Raw genomic sequence first — 26,462 nt, forward strand, 5'->3', positions numbered from 1 at the left:
ATTTCTACAAAACTAAGCACAGGTCCTCTGGTTAAAAACATTAACTTTTGGGAGCTTCAGAATCAATTATGTGTAATATCAGTGGATTAATTTATCCAGTAGGAACATAATCTGACTTTATTTGTGAGAATTCCACAACATAGTAATTGTTAATTATTTTGAATATATTAGAAACTTCATATTTTGCATGGTATTGCATACTCATATATTCTTAGAATTATTTATTTGATTTTTATACTTATTTTTTCTTAAATAAATTTATGCTAGATATAAAACAATCCAGTAATAATGAAATATAAAGTCACATTTAGGGTCCTGTAAAAAGACATAATTAATACAAATATATTTTTTTCTCAAATGGCATGTGTTACATTAGTTAACTTTTTTAATTTTGCAGTGTGTTTGGGGGATTGTACCATGTTAGTAAGTTGTTTTAAATGGTTGCATAATATTTCATAGCATTGCTGTGGTAGTGGTTGGTTGTTGTGTGCTGCAGAGTCGGTTCCGACTCATAGCGACCCTGCACAGGATTTCTGAGGCTGTAAATCTTTACAGGAGCAGAAAGCTTTCTCTTTCTCCCATGGAGTAGCTGGTAGTTTCAAACTGCTGACTTTGAGGTGAGCAGCCTGTCTCATAACCACTACACTACCAGAGCTCCATTAGCATTGCTATAATATAATCCAATTCTCTAAGATGGACATTGTGATTATGTAAAACTTTGTCTTGCAAACAAGAAAAAGCCTGTTGTTGTTGTTAAGTGTCATCCAGTCAGTTCCAACTCAAAACAATCCTGTGCACAATAGAATGAACAGGCTGTGGCCATTCCTGTGCCCTCCTCACAATTGTTGTGTTTGAGCTCATTGTTGTCACTGTGTCAATCCATCTCATTGGGGTCTTTTTTTTTTTTCTTTTCTTTTTCTGACTCTCCACTTTTAATGGATATTTGCAGCTGTTTCTTGTAATTTTGAACACACTAGAAGTATCCCATCTGCAAATGAAGGTCTCAAATGCTTTGCTCCATCCACATCATTGAGGCCAACTCTACTTTGAGGAGATAGCACTTTCTCAGTTTTATTTTGAGTGTCTTCCAAACTGAGGGGTTAACCTTCTGGCACCATATTAGACAATGTTCTACTGCTATTTATAAGGGTATAGTCACTGACCATTCAGAAGTAGTCCACCTCTTCTTCTTAGTGTGTCTTAATCTGGAAGCACTGCTGAAACCTGTCAGCAGATGCGATCCTGCTGGTATTTATAATGCTGGTGGCATAGTTTCCAACATCACAGTAACACACAAGCCATCACAGTAGGAGAAAACAACAGATGAGTATGGCGATAAGTAATACTGAGGAAGGTGATCCAACAGAATATGGAAATTACTAAACCATATTATTAATATCACACACAAGTAAAGTTTTGCTCGAGAAAAGCTAAAAATTATTACAGCAGTACATCAACAGGGAACTGCTAGAAATTGAGGTAGAGTTCAGAAAAGAGAACGTGAACAAAGTATTTTGTTGCTGATATCAGATGAATCTAGGATGAAAGCAGAGAAACCAGAAAGATGTTCACATGTGTTTGGTAGTTATTCAAAGGTATTCAACAGTAAAGATCTTAACAAAAACAGGAAGGAAGACCCCCAGCAAGATGGATTGATACCGTAGCAGTAACAGCAACAACGGGCTCAAACATAACAATTGTCAGGATGTTGCAAGACCAAAAGTTTTCATTTGGTTGTGTATCACGTCACTATGAATTGGAACTGACTCAGACAGTATCTAACAATAGGAAGGTGATTGGTTTTTATTAGTTTTCCCAAGGGTACATGTAATTATTAAAAGTAAATATTTCAGGCCCTTGAGATAAAAATGGAAAAATGAAGAGAGTGAATGAACGCTCTAACTTTCAGACTTTTCAATATTAGTATGTGATGTCACCATGACACCAATCTGGTTTTATGCATTTGTTTTCCCGAGTGTGAGGTTATTGTTGCTATTAAGTACTGTCCAGTTAGTTCTGACTCATAGCGACCCTGTACAGGGTTTCTGAGGAATAGCTGGTGACTTTGACCACCAACTTTGCGATTCAAACCGACCTTGTGGTCCAGTACTTATCCTACAGTGCCAAAGAGGTTCGGCTCACACAATTAAGTTGAACTGATAGCATTTTCCAAATTCTTTTCTTCAGACATTTTATTGACACTAATCAGACTCTCAAAAGGCTAATTCTAAAACAAGAATTTGTTTTTACTTTTACAGTGGCGGACAGTCCATAAAGCTAATCAGATAGATAGCTATTGGCGTCAACTTCCTTGTAACAAGTTTCCTGGGAAATAAATGAATAATCAGCAGATTTCTAGGTAAATATAGATGTAGGGCAGAAATAATTAGGTCATTGTTGATGACTTACCCTTCTTCCCGCAGGGACCTATTTCCAGGCTTTTTATTTTCAATAATGCTGGAGACAAACTTGGTAATGGATGTGCTTAGACCTTACATTTGATCCGAATCCTTCTGTTGGGCCTTGCCATTACATTACCCCCTCTTTATTCCAGTCATTGTTCATATATTAATAGTAGGAGCTTTACTAATTGCTGTTTTTGTTGTTGAGTGCCGTCATATCAGTTACAACTCATAGTTACCCCATATAGAATTTCTGAGGCTGTAAGTCTTTATGGGAGCAGAAAATTTCATCTATCTCCTGAGGAGCGATTAGTAAATTCCCTCTGATTAGCAGCTCAGCTCATAATCCACTATTCTACCAGGGATTCTTTTACTAATGGTGATTGTTATATTGTTATTGTTGTTATGTGCCGTGGAGTCGGTTCAGATTCATAGAGACCCTGTATAGGGTTTCCAAGGCTGTAAATTTTTATGGGAGCAGATAGCCTCATCTTTCTTCTGCAGAACCGCTGGTAGTTTCGAACTGCTGACCTTGAGGTTAGAAGCCTAGCTCTTAACCACTATGCTACCAGAGTTCCTTGGTGGTGGTGGTAGTGGTGTGCTGTGGAGTCATTTCTGACCCATAGTGACCCTGTATAGGGTTCCCGAGGCTGTAAATCTTTATGGGAGCAGAAAGCCTCATCTTTCTCCCATGGGACACCTGGTAGTTTCGAACTGCTGACCAGTGAGGTTAGCAGCCCAATTCGTAACCACTACATTATCAGAGCTCCTTACCAGAACTCCTTAGACCAGCATATTATTGTTGTTGTTAAGTGCTGTCAAGTCAATTCTGACTCATAGTGACCCTGTATAGGGTTTCCGAGGAGCAGCTGGTGAGTTTGAACCACCAACCTTGCAGTTCCAAAGGCTTTGCAGTCTAATGCATTAGCCCACAGTGCCACAACAGGAGTCTACACCAGCATATTGTTGTTATGTGTCGTGGAGTTGGTTCCAACTCATAGCGACCCTGTACAGGGTTTCCAATGCTATAAATCTTTACGGGAGCAGAAAGCCTCATCTTTCTCCCACGGAACAGCTGGTAGTTTCGAACTGCTGTCCCGGAGGTTTGCAGCCCGATTCATAACCACTACGCTACAAGAGCTCCTTACATCAGCATATTAGGCAACTGAAAACACCAGGATTGGGTCAGGCCCACCTTAGTACTAGTCACATTGATACCTTTTCTCTTAAACACTTTAAAGAGGTCTTTTGCAGTTGTTGGTGTTGTTAGGTGCCATCGAGTCAGTACTGCCTCATAGCAACCTTATGCACAACAGAAAGAAACAATGCCCAGTCCTGGGCAACCTCACAATTGTTGCCATGCTTGAGCCCATTTGCCAATCCATCTGCCACTTTGCCAATCCATCTCACTGGGGGTCTTCCTCATTTTCTCTTACCCTCCATCTTACCAAACATGATATCCTTCTCCAGTGACAGGTCACTCCTGACAATATGTCTGAAGTATGAGAGACGGAGTTTGGCAATCCTGGCCTCCAAGGAGCATTCTGGCTGCACTTCTTCCAACACAGATCTATTGGTTCATTTGGCAGCCCATGGCACTTTCAATATTCTCCTCAAACACCATAACTCAAAAGCATCAATTCTTCTATGGTCTTCTTTATTCACTGTCCAGCTTTCACATGCATTTGATGTTATTGAAATACCATGGCTTGGGTCAGGCGCACCTTAGTCCTCAAGCTGACATCTTTGCTTTTCAACACTTTAAAAAGCTCTTGTGCAGCAGATCTGCCTATCACAATACATAGTTTGATTTCTTGACTGCTGCTTCTGTGAGTGACAATGGTTGATCCAAGAAGAATGAAGTCCTTGACAAATTCAGTCTTTTCTCTGTTGATAAGAATGTTGTTTATTGGTCCAATGGTGAGGATTTCTTTTTTCTTTACAGAAGAAATGCAGTATGAGATGCCATCCATACTGAAGGCTGTGCCTTCTACATGAAGGACTTAAAATATTTGATCTTCATCAGTAAATATTTTAAGTCCTCTTCACTTTTAGCAAACAAGGTTGTATCATCTACATATCACAGGTTGTTAATGAGTCTTCCTCCAATCCTGATACCACATTTTTCTTCATATAATCCAGCTTCTTGGGGTATTTGTTCAGCATACAAGTTGAATAAGCATGGTAAAGGAATTCAACCCTGTCACACACTTTTCCTAATTTTAAATCATTCAGTGTTTCCATGTTCTTTTCGAACAACTGCCTCTTGGTCCATGTACAGATTCTGAGCACTTAATTGTGCTCATGAATATTCATATTTCACAATGTTGTCCATAGCTTTTCATGATCCACACAGTCAAAAGCCTTTGTGTAGCCAATAAAGCACAGGTAAACATCTTTCTGGTATTCTCTGCTTTCAGCCAAGATCTATTGGGCATCAGCAATGATATCCCTCGTTCCACATCCTCTTCTGAATCCAGCTTGAACTCCTGGAAATTCTCTGTCGTTGTATGAATACATCATCTGATTTCTTGACTGTTGCTTCCATAAGTATTGATTGTGGATCCAAGCAAAATGAAGTCTTTTACACTGTCAGTCTTTTTGCCTTTTTGTTGTTAAGTGCCATCGAGTTAGTTCTGACTCAAGCAACCCTGTATAGGGTGTCCAAGAAGCAAGTGGTGGGTTTGAACTGCCAACTTGTGATTAGCAGTGCAGCAGTGCAGTACTTATCTTAGAGCGAAAGATGTGGCAGTTTGCTTTTTTTTTTTTTTTACAGAAGTAAAATGGTTGTTGCTGTTGGGTGCCATACAGTCTCTTGAGGAGTGACTGGTAGATTTGAATTGCTATCCGTTTGCAAGAACTGGGTTTCCAAGGATAGGCTGGTAGGTTTGATCCACTAACCTTCTGGTTACCAGTGTTTATCCTATAGTGCCACACCAGGATTCTTTTCTTCTTTTATCATGATATTATTTATTTGTCCAGTGTGAGGATTTTCATTTTCTTTACATGGATGATCAGGTACAATAGATACTTATTTTTATCAGTAAGCATTTCAAGTTATCTTCACCTCCAACAAGCAAGGTTTTGTTAATACATATCTCAGGTTGTTAATGAATTTTTGTTTCCTAGTTAGTATATTCGCTTTGTGTTTTTCTTTCCATTTCACACAGTATCTAGAATTTATTATACATTTGATAAATCGCTATATTGTTGTTGTTATGGGCTGTGGAGTCGGTTCTGACTCATAGCAACCCTGCATAGGGTTTCCGAGGCTGTAAATATTTATGGAAGCAGAAAGCCTCATCTTTCTCCCTGGTAGTTTTGAACTGCTGACCCTGAGGTTACCAGAGTTCCTTAATAAATAGCTATAGTATAGTATGCAAGTTATATGTTGTTGCTAAGTGCCTACAAGTCAGTTCCGACATAGCATCCCTGTATAGGGTTTCCAAGGAGTGGCTGGTGAGCTTGAACGTCCAATCTTGCAATTCAATCTAACCTTATGGTCGAATGCTTATCCTACAGTACAGAGCCACACCAGGATTCCTACAAATATATCATTGTTATTATTAAGTGTGCTGGTTCCAACACATAGCGACCCTGCATAAGGTTTCCAAGGAGCAGCTGGTGAGTTTGAACTGCTGACCTTGTGGTTCAAATCAACCCTAAGGTTGTGTGCTTATCCTATGGTACCACACTAGGACTCCACAAGTCATATAAGTACAGTGTAAAATCATACTTCATATTTATAAATCTAACTAAATTTATCATTTGTATTGGCATTGGTAAGGATATTACACTGCAAACAGAAGTTCCCTTTTCTCCTTTCAAATTAAAGGAAACATTAAAATGATTGCAATTGTCTATTAATTGCTACAAGAAGACAATTTTGCTCTCAGCTACAAAGAAACAACCAAATCAATAGTATTAAGCCTACAGTTTTCACTAAAGACTTTAGGGAAAGTTCTAAAAGTTTTTATTAAACACTAAGAGAAGAAATTGAACTATATTTTACATTCCTTTGGGGCTGGATTTTGTCATTTATTATACAAGGAAATCTATTTTACATAACCAATTGAGTGCCTTTTAAAACACAGACCAGATTCTAATATGTATGAAGCTGTTAAAAAATATTCTCCAGTTTTCTTCTTGTTCTAGAAGTGTGCCACTCTTATTGTCCTAGTCTGTTTTCCAAAGTTTGTTTTCAATTTTGTAATGTGATATCATTTTGAAGTAGGAAAATTTTCATTTAGAAACTTTATATTTCATTACTTTCTTGATGCTTTCCATGTCTTTTTGATTGCCAACAATGAATGCCACTATTTTGAAAACAAAATATACACACATAAAAGAATAGAGATTGAGACGCTAAGTGTGGATATTTTTAACTTGAATGGCAGATCTATATAAATGTTCACATACACACACCTCTTCATAGCTTTTCTTATCCAATTCTTCTGCAACTGTGTGGGTGTCTATTCAATACACATAGTACTTCTTCTAAAATTGGATGTACAAACTGCTAAAAACATTCTTGTCCAACAAGTGCAGTATTTAGTATTATTGTTTATGAACGGTAATTATTTTCATTTACATAGCTTTTATCAGTTTAAGAATTCCCACACAGTTTGAATTTAGCTATTTACATTGTTAAAAGCCAAGGCCCTGAGAAGTTATTAGAGAGGCAATGGCAACTAAGAAAATCAAGCTTTAAGTTTCTAACTTTGAACTGCCAGGGGCTAACAGTAATGGAATTAATGATAAAATAAGATCTCTGACTCTCATAAAGCCAACAATAACTGGCAGGAACTGTATTTGTATTTAACAGTTGTTTGTGTTATGGAAGAAAACCAAGCTTAACAAGCATGTTGTCTTACTGCTGGTAAGTTTGATTCATAAGAAGCCTTTATTTAAACCACCAACTATAAAAAATCAACAAATACATACCTTAATTTATTCTCCTCCAGGATTCTTTAATTGATATAAATATGTGAGTTTACATGGAAGAAACTCTGGTAGTGTAGTGGTTACAAGTTGGACTGCTAACCTCAAAGTCAGTAGTTCGAAATTACCAGCCATTTCGCAGAAGAAAGATGAGGCATTCTACTCCCGTAAAGATTACAGCCTCAGAAACCCTATACAGGGTCGAACCTACTCCATAGCACACTATCACCACCACCATCAGTTTACGGCTTCTTTTGATAGTTTCCCTTAGTTTGTAAACTCTGACAAAGAAGTGGCCATTTCTTTTTGCTTTCCATAAATTTCCCCTAAAAGTATGTATATTTATTTTAGGGATCCAAGAACGTTTAAAGGAAAGTACCAATGTTAAGATCCCCATACTTTTACTCAAAAAAAAAAAAAAAAAAATTTTTTTTTTAACTGAGCTGATGGCTTGGTGCACAAACAGGCAAATTCTTGATGATTCTGTGACGTAGCACAGAATCTCCACAATCCCCACTGCCACCTTCACTATCCTGCTACATCATTCTCATCATTAAAAGGCAGTGTTGTTGTTGTTGTGAGGTCCCATCAAGTCAGTACCGACTCATAGCAACCCTATGCACAACAGAACACTGCCCAGTCCTGGGCCAACCTCACAATTGTTGCTAAGTTTGAGCTCATCGCTTCTGCCATTGTACCAATCCAGCTCATTGGGGGTCTCCTTATTTTCTACTGACCCTCCACTTTACCAAATAGGAGTGACTGGTCCCTCCTGATAATAAGTCCGAAGTATGAAAAATGAAGTCTGGACAGCCTGGAGCACTCTGACTTCTTCCAACACAGATCTGTTTGCTCTTTTGGCAGTCCATGGTACTTTCCATATTCTCCTCCAGTACCATGACTCAAATGCATCAATGCTTCTATGATCTTCCTTATTCACTCTCCAACTTTCACATGCATATGAGGTTATTGAAAATACCATGACTTGGGTCAGGTGCACTTTAGTCAAACTAACATCTTTGCTTTTCAACACTTTAAAGAAGTCTTGTGCAGTAGATTTGCCTAATGTAATATACCATTTGATTTATTGACTGCTGCTTCCATGAGTGTTGATGGTTGATATGAGCAAAATGAAATCTTTGACAACTTCAATGTTTTCTCCATTTATATGGATGTTGTTTATTGTTCTAGTGGTGAAGATATTTGTTTTCTTTACATTGAGATGCATCCCATACTGAAGGCTGTGGTCTTTGATCTTCATTACATATTAAGTCTTCTTCACTCTCAGCAAGTAAGGTTGTATCATCTGCATATTGCAAGTTGTTAAGGAGTCTTCCTTCAATTCTGATGCCACGTTTTTCTTCACATGACCCAGCTTCTCAGATTATTTGCTCAGCACACAGAGTTTAAGTGTGGTAGAAGAATACACAAGGCATTGGAATCATATAAATTAGCAGTCACTATTGTTGTTAGTTGCTGTTGAGTTGATTCATACTCATTGCAACCCCAAGTGTCCAGAGTTTAGCTGCACTCCTTAGAGTTTTCAAAGCTGTGATCTTTCAGAAGCAGATTTCTAAGCTTATCTTTCAGGGCTCCTGTGAGTTGTTTTGAACCACCAACCTTGTGGCTAATAGTCAGCACTTAACTATTTGCACCACCAGGGACTCCATTAGCACTGAAATGGACTCTCAAATCCAGTGCAGACTTTCAAGTAAATAATGTTTTTAATGAAAGATCTGAAGGCCATCAACCTGAAATGAGTGTGTATTATAAATAGAGGGTCATTTGAAAATGAATGGCATACATTGACTGGGTGGTTGTAGTGGTGGTGTGCCACAGAGTGGGCTCTCCCACGGACCAATTGATAGTTTCCAACTGCTGACCTTGAGGTTAGCAGCCTGGCTCATAACCAACCACTATACTAAAATGGAGAAGGGTTGTGAGGGAGTAAAAGTAATATATGGGGCCTTAAAGTGACTGTTTTCACAGTGTGGAGAAATAGAATGAGAGCAATCATTTACCAGCTGTGCAACTTTCTGCAAACCACTGGATCTCACTAAGCTAACTGCAAAACTGGAATCCAAACCCTCATCTGTGTGACATCAAGACCCCCTCTTTCTAGTATTATCAAGATTCCTCTCAAAATATTTATGGAATTTAATTGACCAAAGTATAGAAATAGCAGTGAAAAGGAATGTAAAATTTTAAAGACAGTGTTGATTCCTCTAGTGTTAATTTCAGTGATATTTTTAGAATTTGAACTCTAACTGGAATTGCTAAACTGCAGAGATTCTACTGGGACTGAAGTGCTGTCCAAATCTCTGCTGAGCATGAACCGCTCTTTACCTGTATTTGGGTCCTTTATTTTGTATGTGTGCTTACATAGACAGCAGTGACTGCTCTGTTCTCTACTGAAGGATCACCTTGGTAAGACACTCTAGAGATAAATAGTATGTGGAACTTTACATCAGACAAAATACTATGTTTCTTACAATCTTTTAAGAAAATGTTATTTTATCTCTCTTACTCCACTCACATAACTACCACCACCACCACCACCTTTTAATTCAGGAATTTTGCAAGAATGAAACCAAAAGTGCTTAGAAAAGTACTCAGTGTTATCTACTATTAGCTAATAATTTGTGGATATGTATTTCACAGAGCTGGCACCATTAAATTGCAATCCTTCTTGTGTTGCCTTTTCTTTAAATCACTGCCAAATATTATCTAAGTAAATGATGAAACAGTGTCCCTTCAATTTAAGAATTGTTTGAATTTAAAAGATGATTCACAACTTAGTCCCTCTCTATTGTTGTTGTTGTTAAGAAACGTGGAGTCGGTTCCGACTCATAGCGACCCTGCACAGGGTTTCTGAGGCTGTAAATCTTTACGGGAGCAGAAAGCCTCATCTTTCTGCCGCAGAACGGCTGGTAGTTTCGAAGTGCTGACCTTAAAGTTATCAGCCTGATTCTACATTACAAGAGCTCTCCATTACCATTCTCTAAATGGTGATTGAGGTTCATAGGAATACAATACTGTGTAAACAATGAAGGGTGTTTTTAAAACAATAATATGTAACTAAATTGTGAATCATTGTTAAAAATAATGGAAGCTCAAGAGTTGTTTTCATCATTTGATGCAGTTAATATTGATTTTGCTTGAATGTAGAGGTGCAGTGGGAATTATGATAACTGGTGCATTTATTGATGATGCTATGACTCCATGGCATTTAGGGAGGAAGAGAAGAAAAGATTTTCCCCATATTTTGCTTCACTTCACTACAAATAAATTTATCTTTTTCTTTGTGTTCAAATATTATTTACTGTCTTTTTGCATCATTTCTCTAAAATCAAGTATAGAAAATGCAATCACCCAAGATATTTTTTCATAATTTTTTTAGCGCCTGGTGTGGCGCTGTGGGTTAATGAGCCAGACTGCAAAGCCGTTTGAACTGCAAGGTCGGCGGTACACTCCTTGGAAACCCTATACAGGGTCGTTATGGGTCAGAATCGACTCAACGGCACTTGACGACGACAACAACATATATATGTGTTGTTGTTGTTGTTATGTGCCGTGGAGTCGGAACCGACTCATAGCGACCCTGTACAGGGTTTCCGAGGGTGTAAATCTTTACGGGAGTAGAAAGCCTCATCTTTCTCCCGCGGAGCAGCTGGTAGTTTCGAACTGCTGACCTTGCGGTTTACAGCCCGATTCGTAACCACTACGCTACCAGAGCTCCTTATATATGTGTATATGTATGTATATTTTTGTAGTTATGTGTCAATGAATCAGTTCCAACTCATAGTGACCCTGTATAGCATTTCTGAGAGCGACTGGTGGGTGTGGTGGGTGGTATTCTTGCAGCTATCAGTCCAGTGCTGGTGGAATTGTAGAAATTCTCAGCTGAAAGTGAAGGAAGTCCTATGGTACACTTGCAGGGGCGATCTAAATTTAGTAATTCCGTGGAGGAAATGTTATCATATCCCTTCTAACTTTAGAATATATTTATTAATCCTGGGAATACTTGAATGTCATATTCTCTGCTTTTAATTTTGCAACACTTTCTGAGTTTCTTATCAGCACAAACTCAAGGCAGCTATTCATAGTACTGCTACGTCCACTAACAAACCCATAACAACAGCTTCTGCTCATTCCTATCCTATGAACTTAGAAAATGTATGGAGAAGTGTGAAAATCGTATGTATGCTTATGTTTTTCTCATCAATTGATTTTAAAATTATGCAAGTCAATTACTGGGAAGCAAATTCACAGAAAGTATAATATATAATATCTTTATAAATGGCTTGTACATATTAACTATAAAAGTGCTATTAAACATAATAACTAAGATACATGATCAAACAATTCACAGATGGTATAATTATAAATAGCTTAAAAATCGATGCTAAAATATTCAACCTCAGTATAATCAAAGTAATGCGTATTAAGCAGTGGATTCGTATATTCTGTTTTTCAAATAAGTAAAGATTTTTAAAACGAGACCAGTCCATTAAGTAAAAACATTACTACTATGAGAGTGACCTGGCAGCAATTTTGGAAAAGCAATTTGGCAATAATGAGACTTAAATGTTCATAACCTATTATTCACTAATTTGAATTCTTGGGATATTTCCTAAGAAAATAACCTTTAATACAGGAAAAGATTGTTTCTGTTGTCTATTGATATGTCACTTAAAGTCCTAAAAAATGGATACTGTATAACTATACAATTATAAAATGACCTCATCAACTATAATTAATCCAATAGATGCCATTATTATGTGTACAATTAAAATGATTAGGCAGAAGTTAGAATAAAAAGAAATGGTGATGTTATGTTAGAAAATCTGGATGTAAGTTTATATGAACATTATCATTCTAATTAAGATGAACAAACCATGAATAATATATAAAAATTAAAAATGAAAGAAAATAGAACATGCTATGTGTGTGTGTTTTAAAGGGATGGGATATATGCAAAAATTTTTCCATTTTTTAGATATTCACAGTTTTCTCACTTTATATAATATACATGTTTTCTTTTATAGCAAAATGAGGCTTATTAAAGAAATATAAATCACATAAAAGAATTAAATAAGAACAAACCACTAATGTAGAACAAATACTCTGGCTAATTGATGTGGATCCAACCCTAACAATTCACTAAACAGCAACTGAATTTTCACTGGCCTTTGCAAAAAGTTCATGTTTCTGAATGTTGACAATCAAATTGATTGCTGGGAAAATAATGTAGTGCTCAAAATCTAATGAATTAGAATGAGGTTACTCCCACCCCAGTTTATAACATTTTTAAAGGGGAATATTCATGATCAATGATTATCTTTAAAAATAATAAGTATTTAAAATGGCATAATTACCAATGAAGGCTTTATATTCATCAACCAGCTTTATATTTTAAAACTGTCCCAATTTCCTTCTTTAAAGAGAAAATAGTCAATAGCTACTCATTAATAGATTCCAAAATATCATCTAATTATATTAAAGGTTACTTCAGACTTTAAAATTGATTGTGTTGACTAGTTTGCTTTAATACTTCAAGCGTCTTTTTGCTACAGATTTGGAAGCTTTTAAGCAAGGTTTTAGGTGTAAGAATGGAGCAAAAGAATTTAAAACACCACTTACCTGGCATGCTTATTTTCTCACAAAAATCCTTATGTAACCATAAGACAAATTTATGGATTAATAATGGTCCCACAAAATTTCTTTTGTAAATAAAGTTACTCAGTGAAGTTAGAAGTAGTGTGGCAGTAAAACTTTCCTATATCTGTGCCTCAGCTTTTTCTCTCTGGTATTTCTTAAAATCTTTTGCGTGTCCTTTGTTCAGTTGCAAACAGGAAATGCAGGCTTCTAGGGTTTTGATCTGAAACCAGCAGATTCTGAAATTGTTTTGTAAGGTGAGAAGAAAAATCTCACAAGCCTGCATACTCTGACATTTAAAATTTTATAAATTCATGACTAAAAATAGCTAATTAAAATCTAGTATAAATTAGGAGGAAACTTTCATCTCTCAGTAAAGAACCCAGGATTCACTTCAAAAGTGAGTTCTCCACATTTGACCAAAATGAAATATCCTAATCTGATGAGTGAACAGTGAGCATTCCCTAGGTGTGTGCTCAGCTGTTGGTTGCACTTTCGATGAATGATGGAGGAGAGGGAATGAACACTTTTTGAGTATTTACTATGTGTCAGGTGCTTTCTATATTTTATCCCATTGGGAGACTGGGTATTTTCCTTTCCCCCTGCTGTGCATATGGTTTGTATATGAGTCTTTATCTCTACTACATGTGGTGTGCCTATGTGTATTTGCTTATGTACATACGAATCTGCGATGAGAAGGTGGGGGAAAGCAAACGCAGAGACAAGTGGGCACAGACAAGTGTGCTTAAGGTAAATAAGGGAGCAACATGTCTGTTGAGTGATTACTTAACAACTTATAAAAGTTAAGGCATATCCTAAATGCATAATTAACATCTCCAAAATAATAGAAATTAGGCTAATAAATCCAAAGCTCTTCACCATTTCTAACTGTATTTTTTAAAGGATCTGCATTACAATGTTACCCATTCCATAACTGTATATAATTAAGAGATACAGCAAGTTGTCCAAGGTCACCAGAAACTCTATGTCTATGCATTAGATGTTTGAGATTTGCCAAGAAAAATATGATAGCTTTTCATTAAATATAGATGGCTGAGCACATGGAGACATTATCAGAATATAAAATAGATTTTGGATGTATGTTTGTTATGAAATATATTTGTGAGTGCATTCAGAGATTTGAATGATTGATTCATGAGCCATATACAAATACTAAATAAACATGAGGCTTCTGTAATACTTTTTAATGAGTTGGGTTATCAAAATGAACTTCAGAACATAGTAATAGACTCAGCAGAAATGTCCAAACAAACTGAAAGCAGTTAAAAATGTAGAAAAAATTTGTATGTGTCTTTGATGGGCACCTGTCAAAAAGTGAGAATTTTAAGGTCAACAAAATTGAAGTTTTGTTGCCAAAAGAAAATGAAAAACCTGTCAAAATGGCAGCTGCCATTTAGAACTTCCTCATTCAGAAAAATTGGGTCATAGAGTATAGAAACAGGTCCAGGTTTTCTAACTTCTTTTAATATTATTACTATTTTACATTCTCATCTACTATTTCTATACCCCTGTTGTTAGATTGATAATCACAAGTTTGATGATTCAAATCCACCAGGCAATGTGAGAGAGAAAGATGGGAGTTGCCTGCTCCAATAAAGATTACAGTCTCACAAACCCTATAAAGGGTTGCTATGAGTCAGGAACTGCAGGATGGCAGTAGGTCTGAAGTAATTTTTGTTTATTATTCTATGGTGATCCCATGAGTACAGACTAGAACTGTTACATAACGTTTACCTGGTGGGGGCCTTTCACAAATAGGTTTGTCCTCGGAGGTGCCTTTGTGTGGGTTAGTACCACTGACCTTTCAGCTACCTGTAAAGCACATAACTGTCTGCTCTACCTAGGAATTTCATAAGATATCACCATAAGTTGCAATCAGTTAGATGACAGCTAAAAATATTATTTTATAATTAATCTGCATCACTATGTTGTTGTTAAATGCGGTTACGTCTGTTCCGACTTATAGCGACCCTGTATAGGGTTTCCAAGGAGCTATTGGTGAGCTTGAACTTCCAACCTTGCAGTTCAAACCGACTTTGCAGTCTACTGCATTAACCCGCAGTGCCACACCAGGACTCCTTGTATCACTATAGGGTATATATAAAATAAAATATTAAATTAAATTTATATACAGATATATGTTACTTAACAATTGTTGCTTTTGGTAGGTGTTGTCCAGTCATTTCTGACTCATAATAATCTTATATACAAGAGAACGAAACACTTCCTGATTCTATGCCAACATCACAATCGTTGTTCATTGGAGCTCATTGTTGGAGACACTGTGTCAATCCATCTGATTAAGGATTTTCCTCTTTTTCCCTGAGTCATTTGCTTTGACAAGCATAGGTAGCACCCAATAGCAGGTCCAAAGTACATAAAATAGAATCTCACTGTCCACACTTCTAATAAGCATTCTGGCTGTACTTCTTCCAACACAGATTTATTTGTTCTTCTGGCAGTCCTTGATATATTTAATATTCTTAATCTGGTGTGGCACTGTAAGATAAGAGCTAGACCGCAAGGTCAGTTTGAACAGCAATATCAGCAGTTCAAACCCACTAGCTGCTCCTCAGAACCAATATAGAGGGTTGCTACACGTCAGAACTGATTCAATGGCACGTAACCACAACAACAATCTTCACCAACACTATAATTCACAGTCATTAATTTTTCAGTCTTCCTTTTTCTTTGACCAGCATTAAAACGCACATGAGACAATAAAAATACCATGGATTGAATTAGACACACTTAGTCTTCAAAGTTGTCTTTGGCTGGGTTCCTTAAAGAAGCAAAACCAGTGAAGCTTATATATGTATATATAGAGAGAAGTTTGTATCAAGGAAATGGCTCATTGCAGAAATGAGCAAATCCCAATGCTATGGGTCAGATGAATTAAGAGGTCAGATGGCAGTCAGAATGGTAAGAAGGCAAGCTGCTGATGACTACCACGGTTGTCAGGCAACAGAGCAGAATACTGACTCAAATCCAAGAACCAGAGATAAGATGACAAGCCAGATGCAGACCCTGCAGAAAGCAATCTAGCTTGCTCCAGTGTCTGATAAATAGGAAGTAGGCCACATGCCCAAGGAAACTTCCTTTCAATTGATTGTCTGCTCCTAGCAGATATCATCATAGAAGTGATTACATTATATTATATTTTTCCATGAGGGATAACTGCATCTCAACTATCAAACCCCTGAGAATCCTGGACCAGTCAAGTCAAGTTGGTACAAAACCTTAACATTCACAATGAACGCTTTATCAATTTGGTACCTGTATACATCTTCTTAAACTATGGCTGTGTGCTGTGGAGTCGGTTCCGACTCATAATGAACCTATACAGGTTTTCTGAGGCTGTAAATCTTTATGGGAGCAGAACGCCTCATCTTCTCTGATGGAACAGCTGGTAGTTTCCAACTGCTGACCTTAAGGTTCGCAGCCGGATTTGTAACCACTACACCACCAGAGCTCCTTAAACCATAGATGATCTTTAAATAAAAACAACTGTAAAGTCATACTTGTACCTAACATGATGCAACTAACATGCATACCACTGAAAACTCACTAGCCTCATTTACATCTTATATTCTATAAGAGAAGAAAACAAGTTTCAGTTTGTGCATATTAGAAATATCAAGCAGTGCTTTTGGTGTGTATTACACCTTTTCCTGTTTCACAATATTTTCTTTACCTCTTGGGGCTCTCTGGGACTTAAAGTACAATTATAGGTCTATGTTGTTGATGTTGTTGTTAAATGCCATCGAGTCAGTTCCAACCTATAGCGATCCTGTATAGGGTTTCCAAGGAGTGACTGGTGAGCTTGAACCACCGACCTTGCAGTTCAAATGGCTTTGCAGTCTGACACATTAACTCACAGCACCACAAAGCAATAATTAATGTTTGTGCTTCATGAGAATAATCAGCAATGTTTCTTTTTAAGTCATCTGTCTCAGGCAATGTCACAGACAATTCCCAGGTGCTGCCCCAGGAAAGGAGTACTGGTGTGGTACTGTATGATAAGCACTGGACTGTAAAGTCATTTGCATCTCAAGCAACTGTGTTGCTACAGTTCAGAACTGACTCGACAGCACTTCACAACAACAAAAGTCCCAGGAAATATTTCAGGAAATGACTCAGTAGTCACACCGTAGTTAATTTCATCACCAGAGACTAAAATGGCAGTAAATAAGGAATACCGTAGAAGAATTAATAATTCTGAGTTATGGTGTTGGAGGAGAATATTGAAAGTGCAATGGGCTGCCAAAAGAACCAACAGATCTGTGTTGGAAGAAGTGCAGCCAGAATGCTCCTTGGAGGCCAGAATGACCAAACTTTGTCTCTCATACTTCGGTAATATTGTCAGGAGGAACCAGTCACTTGAGAAGAATATCATGTTTGGTAAGGTGGAGGGTCAGAGAAAAAAAGAAAGACCCCCCAGTGAGATGGACTGGCAATATGGAAGCATCAAAGGGCTCAAAAGTGGTGACAATTGTGAGGTTGGCCCAGGACCATGTGGTGTTTCCTTGTGTTGTGCATAGAGTTGCTATGAGTCAGTACTGACTCAATGGCAACTAACAACAACAATTGACAGAAGCCACCACTCCTCTGTCAGTTTTTCTTACTGTGGAAGGTATATCATCAGCATTTAAAATACCAGCAGGGTACACCCATGGTAGACAGGTTTCAGTTAGGCTTCCAGACTAAAACAGACTAGAAAGAATGAAAGGAAAACTATGTCTGAATTTTTAGTCACTGGAAATGTTAAGAATAGCAGTAGAACACTTTAAGGCAACACCAAAATATTGAATATTGAAACATGATGAAAAGCACCAGAATATTATCAGATGTAGTGCTGGAAGATAAGCCCCCCAGGTTGGAAAGCACCCAAAACATGACTAGGGAAGAGCTGCCTCCTCAAAGTAGAGTTGACCCTGATGAAGCAAATGAAATAAAGCATCTGGAGTCTTAATTTTCTGATGAGGCACAAGTCAAAATGGGGAGACACAGCTGGAACATCTGTTAATAATAGGAATATGGAATGTGCAAAGTATGAATGAAGAGAAATTAGACGTTGTCAAAAATGAAATGGAATCATAAACATCCATATCCTAGGAATTAATGAGTTGAAATGAACTGGTATTGGCTATTTTGAATCTGACAATTACAGTTTACTATGCAAGGAATGTCAAATTGAAGAGGAATGGTGTCACATTCAGCATCAAAAAGAACATTTCAAGATCTGTCTTGAAGTAAAATACTGTCTGTGATAGGATAATATCCATACTTCTACAAAGAAGAACAATTATCACCACTATTATTCAAATGTACACACTATTCACTAAAGCCAGTGATGAAGAAATGGAAGAATTCTTCAATCTGAAATTGGTCAAAGATGAAATGAAGATGTATTAACTATTGCTGGTGACTCAAATGCAAGGGTTGGAAGGAAACAAAGAGGAAGGGTCAGTAGTTAGAAAACATGGCCTTGGTAATAGAAATGATGCTAGAGTTCACATAATAGAATTTTGCAACATCAATGACTTCTGCTTTGCAAATGCCTTTTTAAAATAACATAAAAGACCATTATACACATGGACTTCACCATATGGAATATACAGAAATCAAATTGACTACACCTGTGATAAGAGATGTGGAAAAACTCCATATCATCAATTAAAACCAGACTGAGACAGGCTGTGGAACAACCCATCAATTGCTCATAAGCGAGTTCATACTGAGTTAAAGAAAATTAAGTCCACGAGAGTCAAAATTTGACCATGAAGATATACCAACTGAGTTTAGATATCATCTCGAGAGTAGATTTCATGCTCTAGTCACTAATGACTAAAGACCTGAATGGTTGTTAGATAACATCAAGAGCATCATACAGAAAGAAATCAAAAGGTCATTAGAAGGCAACAGAGAAGGAATGTCTGAAGGGACTGAGATTTGCTCTTCAGAATAGAGATGCTAAAACAAATGGAAGAAATGAGGAAGTCAAAAAGCTGAACAGAAAGTTTCAAAGGGCACCTCAAGAAGACAAAGTCAAGAATTATAATGAAACATGCAAAGACCTGGAGTTTTAAAAAAAAAAAAAAAAAGAAGAAGAACATACACAATATTTCTCAAACTGAAAGAACTGAAAAAAAAAAATTGAAATATTGAAGAATTCTACAGACAAAATATTGAATGATACAAAAAGCAGCAAAAGAAGATGGAAGGGGAGGTGGGGCTTGATGGCAGATCGGGGAGAAGTGCAGTGAGGATCTCCATCAGCAATCACATAGAATACTGGATGAAGCAACTTCAGGCAATGGTCTCAGAACTATAACTCACATATAAAGGAATATTTAGAAAACTTGAAGGCTTACAGCCAGTGGATTTTGTAGTGGAAGCAAGAAATCCAGTGCATGTGGATTCTCCAGCCTCAGCAGCTCCCAGAGTGGCCATCTTGGGCAAGATGGAATGAGAGAAGGATCAGAGTCACCACAGATGCCTGGTTCCTGACCAATCGTAACAGATAAAGGCATGGACATTCCTTTTTTTTTTTTTTTTTTTTTTTGTATCTGTTCATTGTTCTCTCACTGTCTGGCCACCTCCGTTCTGATAACTAGAGGGGGTGCCTGAGTGAGTGGACATCCCCCAACCCCGCAGCCAACACCTGTGAGAGTTATCCTGAGTTGCATAATAAGAAGACTAAGAAGAGAAGCCCATCTCCTGTTCACATCTACGTGGAGGCATCAGAAAGCTTAATAAAATACCAAAACACACATTCATCTAAGTATTAAGGTTACAGCCAACTAATGAATAAGCCCAAGAAACAGATGACCATCTCTGGATATGTCCAGAAACAAGATAGAGTGACTGAGATAAATGAGCTGGAGGTAGAACTTGACTTCATATTGGAAGGAGGTCAGGCTTTGGAAATGCCTGAGAAGGAATTCAGAAAAATGAAAGTGAAATGTATCAAAACACTTTACAGAGGAATTGAGAAAAATAAGGAAGAAGTCAGGAAAGTGCTACAGGAACAACCAAAAGAGATACAGCACTGGAAAAAATTCTAAACCTACAAAAATAGGTCCAAATGATTAATAATAGAATATCAGAAATGGACAATACACTGAAAGGGCAAAGGGATAGAATTGAAGAAATGGGAGGAAGAACGAGTGAGCTGGAAGACCAATCTCTCAATACTACTAAGATAGAAGAGCAGGCAGAAAAAGAGGATAAAAAAATTTGAAGAAGGTCTAAGATTCATGTTGGACAACATGAAAAGGAATAACTTAAGAATTATTGGCATCAGGAACAGGAAGAATCACACAAGTACCCAGAGGAGATGGTTGAAAAGCTCCTGGAAGAAAATTGCTAACATCCTGAAAAATGAAAAGATAAGTCATCAGGAAGTACAATGAACCCCAGGAAGAACAGACCCCAAAAGAAAATCACTAAGACATATAATAATCAAGCTCTCTAAAATCAAAGATAATTAGAGAATCCTGAAAGCAGGTAGGGGAAACAGCAAGCAAATCAGATTAAGCTCAGACGTCTCAGCAGAAACCATGCAAGAAAGAAGGCAATGGGGATACATATACAAAGCCCTGAAAGAAAAAAAACAAAAAAAACTGCCACCCAAGAATCCTCTACCCAGCAAAGATGTCAATCAAATATGAAGGTGTAATCAAAACATTACAGGATAAACAGAACCTGATGGATTTTGTCAAAGCCAACCCTGTGCTGCAAAACATCCTACAGGTATTTCTGTGGCCTGAGAACCAACAAGAACAGACAACAACCAGAGATTGACATATGTGGCCACACCACTCAATCAACAAATGGAGTCGTCGAGAACAGAACAAACCTGTAAGACTAAATTCATAGGACCTGGGGGATCAGTCTATGATCAAAACAATCACAATGTGAAAGAAGATAAACACATAGGAACAGAGATCCAGGTGGTGAGAAGTTCAGGTAGATTACAGGATACAATAGACTGTCTTAAATAGAGGGAGAAGTTAATGGAATATAAGGTAACCTCAAAAAAAATTAATACTTCACAATATACCAAGAAAATGAAAATCCAAGAACATGGAAACATTAAAACTATGAAGAAACTGACAAGAAACAGCACAAAAACATGAACTCAGCACAGGAAGACCTGTAGAACAAAGAAACCAGCAGCACCACAAAAAAATTAACATAATGACAGCAATTAATCCATACCTATAGATAATTACACTGAATATAAATGAATTAAATGTACCAGTTAAGAAATGGAGAGTGGCAAAATGGATAAGAAAACAAGATCCTTCAATACTCTGTCGGCAAGAGACATACCTTATACACAAAGATAGAAGCAAACTAAAAGTCAAAGGATGGGGGTAAAAATATCAAGCTAATTGTAATAAAAAATGAGCAGGAAGACTCAAGGGTCATACATGAGCAGGCATGCGGTCTGACTGGTGACCACTTTGGTCACCGATAAGGAGAAGTGAGGGAAAAACAGAAATGAAGTTGTGAGCTAAGTCCAACCACGCTCAATAGACTCCTGTGAACCAGGGTGGTGACCTGGTTGGCCAGCAGTATGGCAAAACCTGGGTACTCCTGGGCCTAAAGATAGTGACATAGCTGATAAGAAGTGAGGGGATATGCACAAAAACACCCACACTTGCAGAGAATACCCACTTGACCTGGCTTCAATGGCTGGATGATCAGAACTTGACTAGAAGCAGAAAGAAGATGAAAAAAAGAGTAATCTGATACAATTTGATGAACTGGACCTACACCTATGGATGCAGTAGCTCAAAAGAGGGAACAACTCTTTACAACGAGGATTATTCCCACCCCCTCAGTACACAGGGTAGACAGAGAGGGACAACTGAGAAACTGGCTACCCAAAATGGGGTTGGGGACACTACAAAGGCAAGAAGTGACTGACTTACAAGCTTTTAAGAGGGAACCTAGATCCAGAGGGCGTGAAGGAAGGTAGAATCTCCAGTGAGTAGTATCCAATCAGTCTGGGTGGGGCTGATGAAAGGAGATGGGGATAGGACTCTTGTGGTACAACAGTTAATAATTGCGATCAAGACTGACTGTGAGGATTGTAAATGTAAAGGTAGACATTTTGTAGCAAAAAGGAGGGGAGTGGTTGACTTTTCAGTCTAGGAATGGAGGTCCCTGGGACCATCAAGAGAGTAGAGTGGAGTGTGAGACCCTACCCAGAGAAACAGTGATGCCAGAGATGGAGACAGAGATGATGACGTGGAGAGATGGAGCAGCTGGAGATTCTAGACCCAGAGAGGGAGAGAGGCTGTGTGCTGACTACCGAGGAGCAGGATTGTGGGGTATACACTTTGGTTGTTTGATGATGCATGGAGGGGATTGTAATCATGGCAATGAAATGATATATGATAAGATGAATGTAAAGCTAATGTTCTCCCATGTAAACTATTAAATAATTCACAATAAAAATTAAAACACACACACACACGTACACAAAAACCTGGGTGAGACAAATGCATAGACAAAATTTATTAATGGTAACCAGGGGCTGGAGGAGAAGGGAGTGGGGGTGATTGCTGAAGGAGCACTGAGTTTCCATGTGAGGCAATGAAAAACTTTTGAAAATGTATACTGATGAATGTAATTTATGTCACTGAATTGTACACTTAAACAAGGTTAAAATGGCAAACTGTTTCATCTATATTTTACCACAGTTTAAAAAAAAAAAAATTAAAGCAACTGGGTGAGTCAGTGGGTGAAAAAAAAATGAGGAGTGAAAAAGTATATTATTTTGCAGGAGAGTATATAATGTTTATGAAATCAAACACATGTGTGTTTGTATAATTTTTATGGTCTGGAAAGATTTACTCAAAATTCAAAACAGGGAGTGAGGAAATGGGGGTGGTGGGGAAGTGACTGGATCAAGGTACTGTCAGAAAGGACTATGTTCATCTGTAATGTCATTATTTTCCTAAGGAGAATGTGTTCATGTTTTATGCTTATAACCAAAAACTAGCAGTGAAAATAATGCAACTTAAATAAAATGCTCATTCATCTAGAGAGAAAAAAAAAAAAAATGAGCAGGAGTGTCAATGCTAATCTCTGAGAAAATTAGCTGTAAGGCAAAAACCAGCATAATAGATAAAGATGGACATTATCTCATGATTAAAGGGGCAATTAAACAATATGACATAACCATAATAAATATCTACTCTCCCAGGGAAAAAGCTCCAAAATATCTAAAACAAACTCTAATAGATTTGAAGAAAGAAATTGACAAATCTACAAAAATACTGGGCAATTTAATACACCACTTTCAAAAATGAATAGAAATACTAGAAAGGAACTCGGCAAAGACAAAGAAGAACTAAACAACACAATCAGCCAAATGGACCTCATAGATGTGTACAGAGCATTCAACCCAACAACAGCACAATACACATTCTTTTCCAGTGCACATGGAACATTCTCCAGAATAGACCATGTGTTAGGCCACAAAACAAATCTCCATAAATTTACAAACATCAAAATTCTACAAAACATCTTCTCAGACTACAATGCTATCAAATTAGAAATCAACAATAGGAAGAGTAAGGAAATAAAGTCAAATGTATGGAAACTGAATAACACTCTGCAGAAAAGCAACTGGGTAGTAGAAGAAATAAAACACGAATTCACAAAGTTCCTAGAAACAAAGGAGAATGAAAACACAGCATACCAAAATACTTAGAACATTGCAAAAGCAGTGTTGAGAGGACAATTTATTGCAATAAATGCACACATCCAAAAAGAAGAAAGAACCAAAATCAACACATTAGCCCAACATTTCTAACATCTAGAAATAGACCAGCAAAGTAAAACTACAGTTAACAGAAGAAAGGAAATCATAAAGATTAGAGTAGAAATAAATGAGATAGAACCAGAAAAACTATAGAAAGAATCAACAGGACAAGAAACTGGTTATTTGAAAGAATTAATAAAATTGACAAACCATTGGCACACCTAACAAAAGAAAAGAGGGAGAAGACACAAATAACACACATAAGAAACTACATGGGTGATGTCACAACAGAACCAATAGAAATAAAAAAATAATAACAGAATATTATAAAGAGTTGTACTTCAATAAATTCGAAGACCTAGAGGAGATTAATTCATTTTTAGAAAATCACAACCTACCTAAACTTACAGAAAGTGAAGTATAAAACTTGAACAGACCTATAACAAAGGAAGAAATTGACCAGGTCATCAAAAAACTCCCAACCAAAAAAAGTCCAGGTGCAGATGTTTATGAAGCGAGAATAAAACTCATATAGAAACCAGGGAAAGACATCACTAAGAAAAGTATAGACCAATATCCTTCATGAACATAGATGCAAAAATTCTCATCAAAATCCTAGCCAATAGATTTCAACAACATACCAACAAAATAATACATCATGACCAAGTGAGAGTCATATTAGGGATGTAAGGATGGTTCAACATTAGAAAAGCAATCAACATAATCCAATATATAAATAAGAAGAAAGAAAAGAACCACATGATCAAATAGATTGATTCAGAAAAGGCATTTGACAAAATCAAACATTCATTCCTGATAAAAACACTCAACAAAATAGGAAACGAAGGAAAATTCCTCAACATAATTAAGAGTATATATTCAAAACCAAAAGCTAACATCACGTTAATGGAGAGAAACTACAAGACTTCCCTTTGAAAACAAGTACCAGACAAGGATGCCCTTTATCACCATTCCTATTAAATATTGGTTAGGAAGTCTTAACCAGAGCTATAGGGCAAGATAGGGAAATTAAAAGCATCCAATTTGTTCAAGAGTAAGTAAAACTTTCTCTATTTGCAGATAATATGGTCCTATACATAGAAACTGACTCCACGGCACATAACAACAACAACATACATAGAAAACCCCAAAAACTCAGCAAAAAAGCTACTGGAACTCATTGGAAAATTTAGCAAAGTGGCAGGCTACAAGATTAACATACAAATTCAGTTGGATTCCTCTACACTAATATTGACAATGCTGAAAAGGAAATTAGGAAAGCAATACCATTTACAATAGCTGCCCAAGGGATGAAATATCTAGGAATAAATGTAACCAGAAAAACAAAGGACCTATACAAAGAAAACTACAAAACACTACTACAAGAAACCAAAAGAGACCTACAAAAATGGAAGAATGTACCATGCTTCTGAATAGGAAGACTTAACATTATGAAAATGTCAATACCACCCATTGCAATCTAGACATACAATGCAATCCCAATCCAGAGTCCAATGACATTCTTTAGAGAGATGGAAAAAAAAACAAAAAACAATTACAAACTTTATATGGAAAGGAAAGAGACCAAAGATAAGCAAAGCACTAATTAAGAAGAAGAACAAACTTGGAGGGCTCCATTCCCTGATTTCAAAATTTACTACACAGCTACAGTGGTCAAAACAGCCTGGTACTGGTACAATGAAAGATACACAGATCAATGGAACAGAATTGAGAATCCAGAAATTAACCCATCAACATACAGCCAACTGATCTTTGACAAAGGGCCAAAGTACATTGAGCGTGGAAGACAAAGTCTCTTCAACAGATGGTGCTGACAGAACTGGAAATCGATATGCAAAAGATTGAAGCAAGACCTTTACCTCATATACAAAGACCAACTCAGCATGGATAAATGACCTAAATGTGAATCCCAGAATTTTAAAGGTCATCAATGAAAAAATAGGGACAAATCATGGTGTGGCACTGTGGGTTAATGCACCATACTGCAAAGCCATTTGAACTGCAAAGTCGGCAGTTCAAGCTCACCAGCTGCTCCTTGGAAATCCTATACAGGGTAGCTATGGGTTGGAACTGATTCTATGGCACTTAACAACAATCCAGGGCACACACAGATTACAAAACATTGTGAAAATTACACAAACAAAACAAAACAAAACAGATGATTGGGACATTCTGAAAATTAACAACTAATGAGCATCAAAGGATTTCATTAAAAGAGTCAAAAGGGAGCCTGCAGAATGGGAAAAAATCTTTTACAATGACATATCAGATGAGGGACTCATTTCTAAAATATATAGGAAACTACAACACCTTTAAAAGAAAAAGACAAATAACTCAATTAAAAAATGGACACAGGACATGAACAGACACTTCACCAAGGAGGAGATCCGGGCAGACAACAAACATATGAAGAAATGTTCATGATCACTAACCATTAGAGAGATGTACAACAAAACAACAATGAGATACCATCTCACACCAGCAATAGCAGCAAAGATCAAAAAAGTAGAGGACAATAAATGCTGGTGAGGATGTGGAGAGACTGGGACCCTCCTAAATTGCTTGTGGGATTGCAAAATGGTCCAACCACTCTGGAAAACAGTATGGTGCTTCCTCAGAAAGTTTTAAATAGAAAT

The 26,462-nt window shown here is 37.2% G+C and overlaps 1 protein-coding gene across 1 annotated transcript in view; it reads right to left on the bottom strand.

Moving 5' to 3' along the window:
* Positions 1-26,462, bottom strand: part of LOC102813119 (T-cell receptor-associated transmembrane adapter 1-like) — a 68,409-nt gene that overhangs the window by 32,706 nt on the left and 9,241 nt on the right. The window lies entirely within an intron of this gene.

The sequence above is a fragment of the Chrysochloris asiatica genome, unplaced genomic scaffold, assembly GCF_000296735.1.
Source record: "Chrysochloris asiatica unplaced genomic scaffold, ChrAsi1.0 scaffold00236, whole genome shotgun sequence".
NCBI lineage: Eukaryota > Metazoa > Chordata > Mammalia > Afrosoricida > Chrysochloridae > Chrysochloris > Chrysochloris asiatica.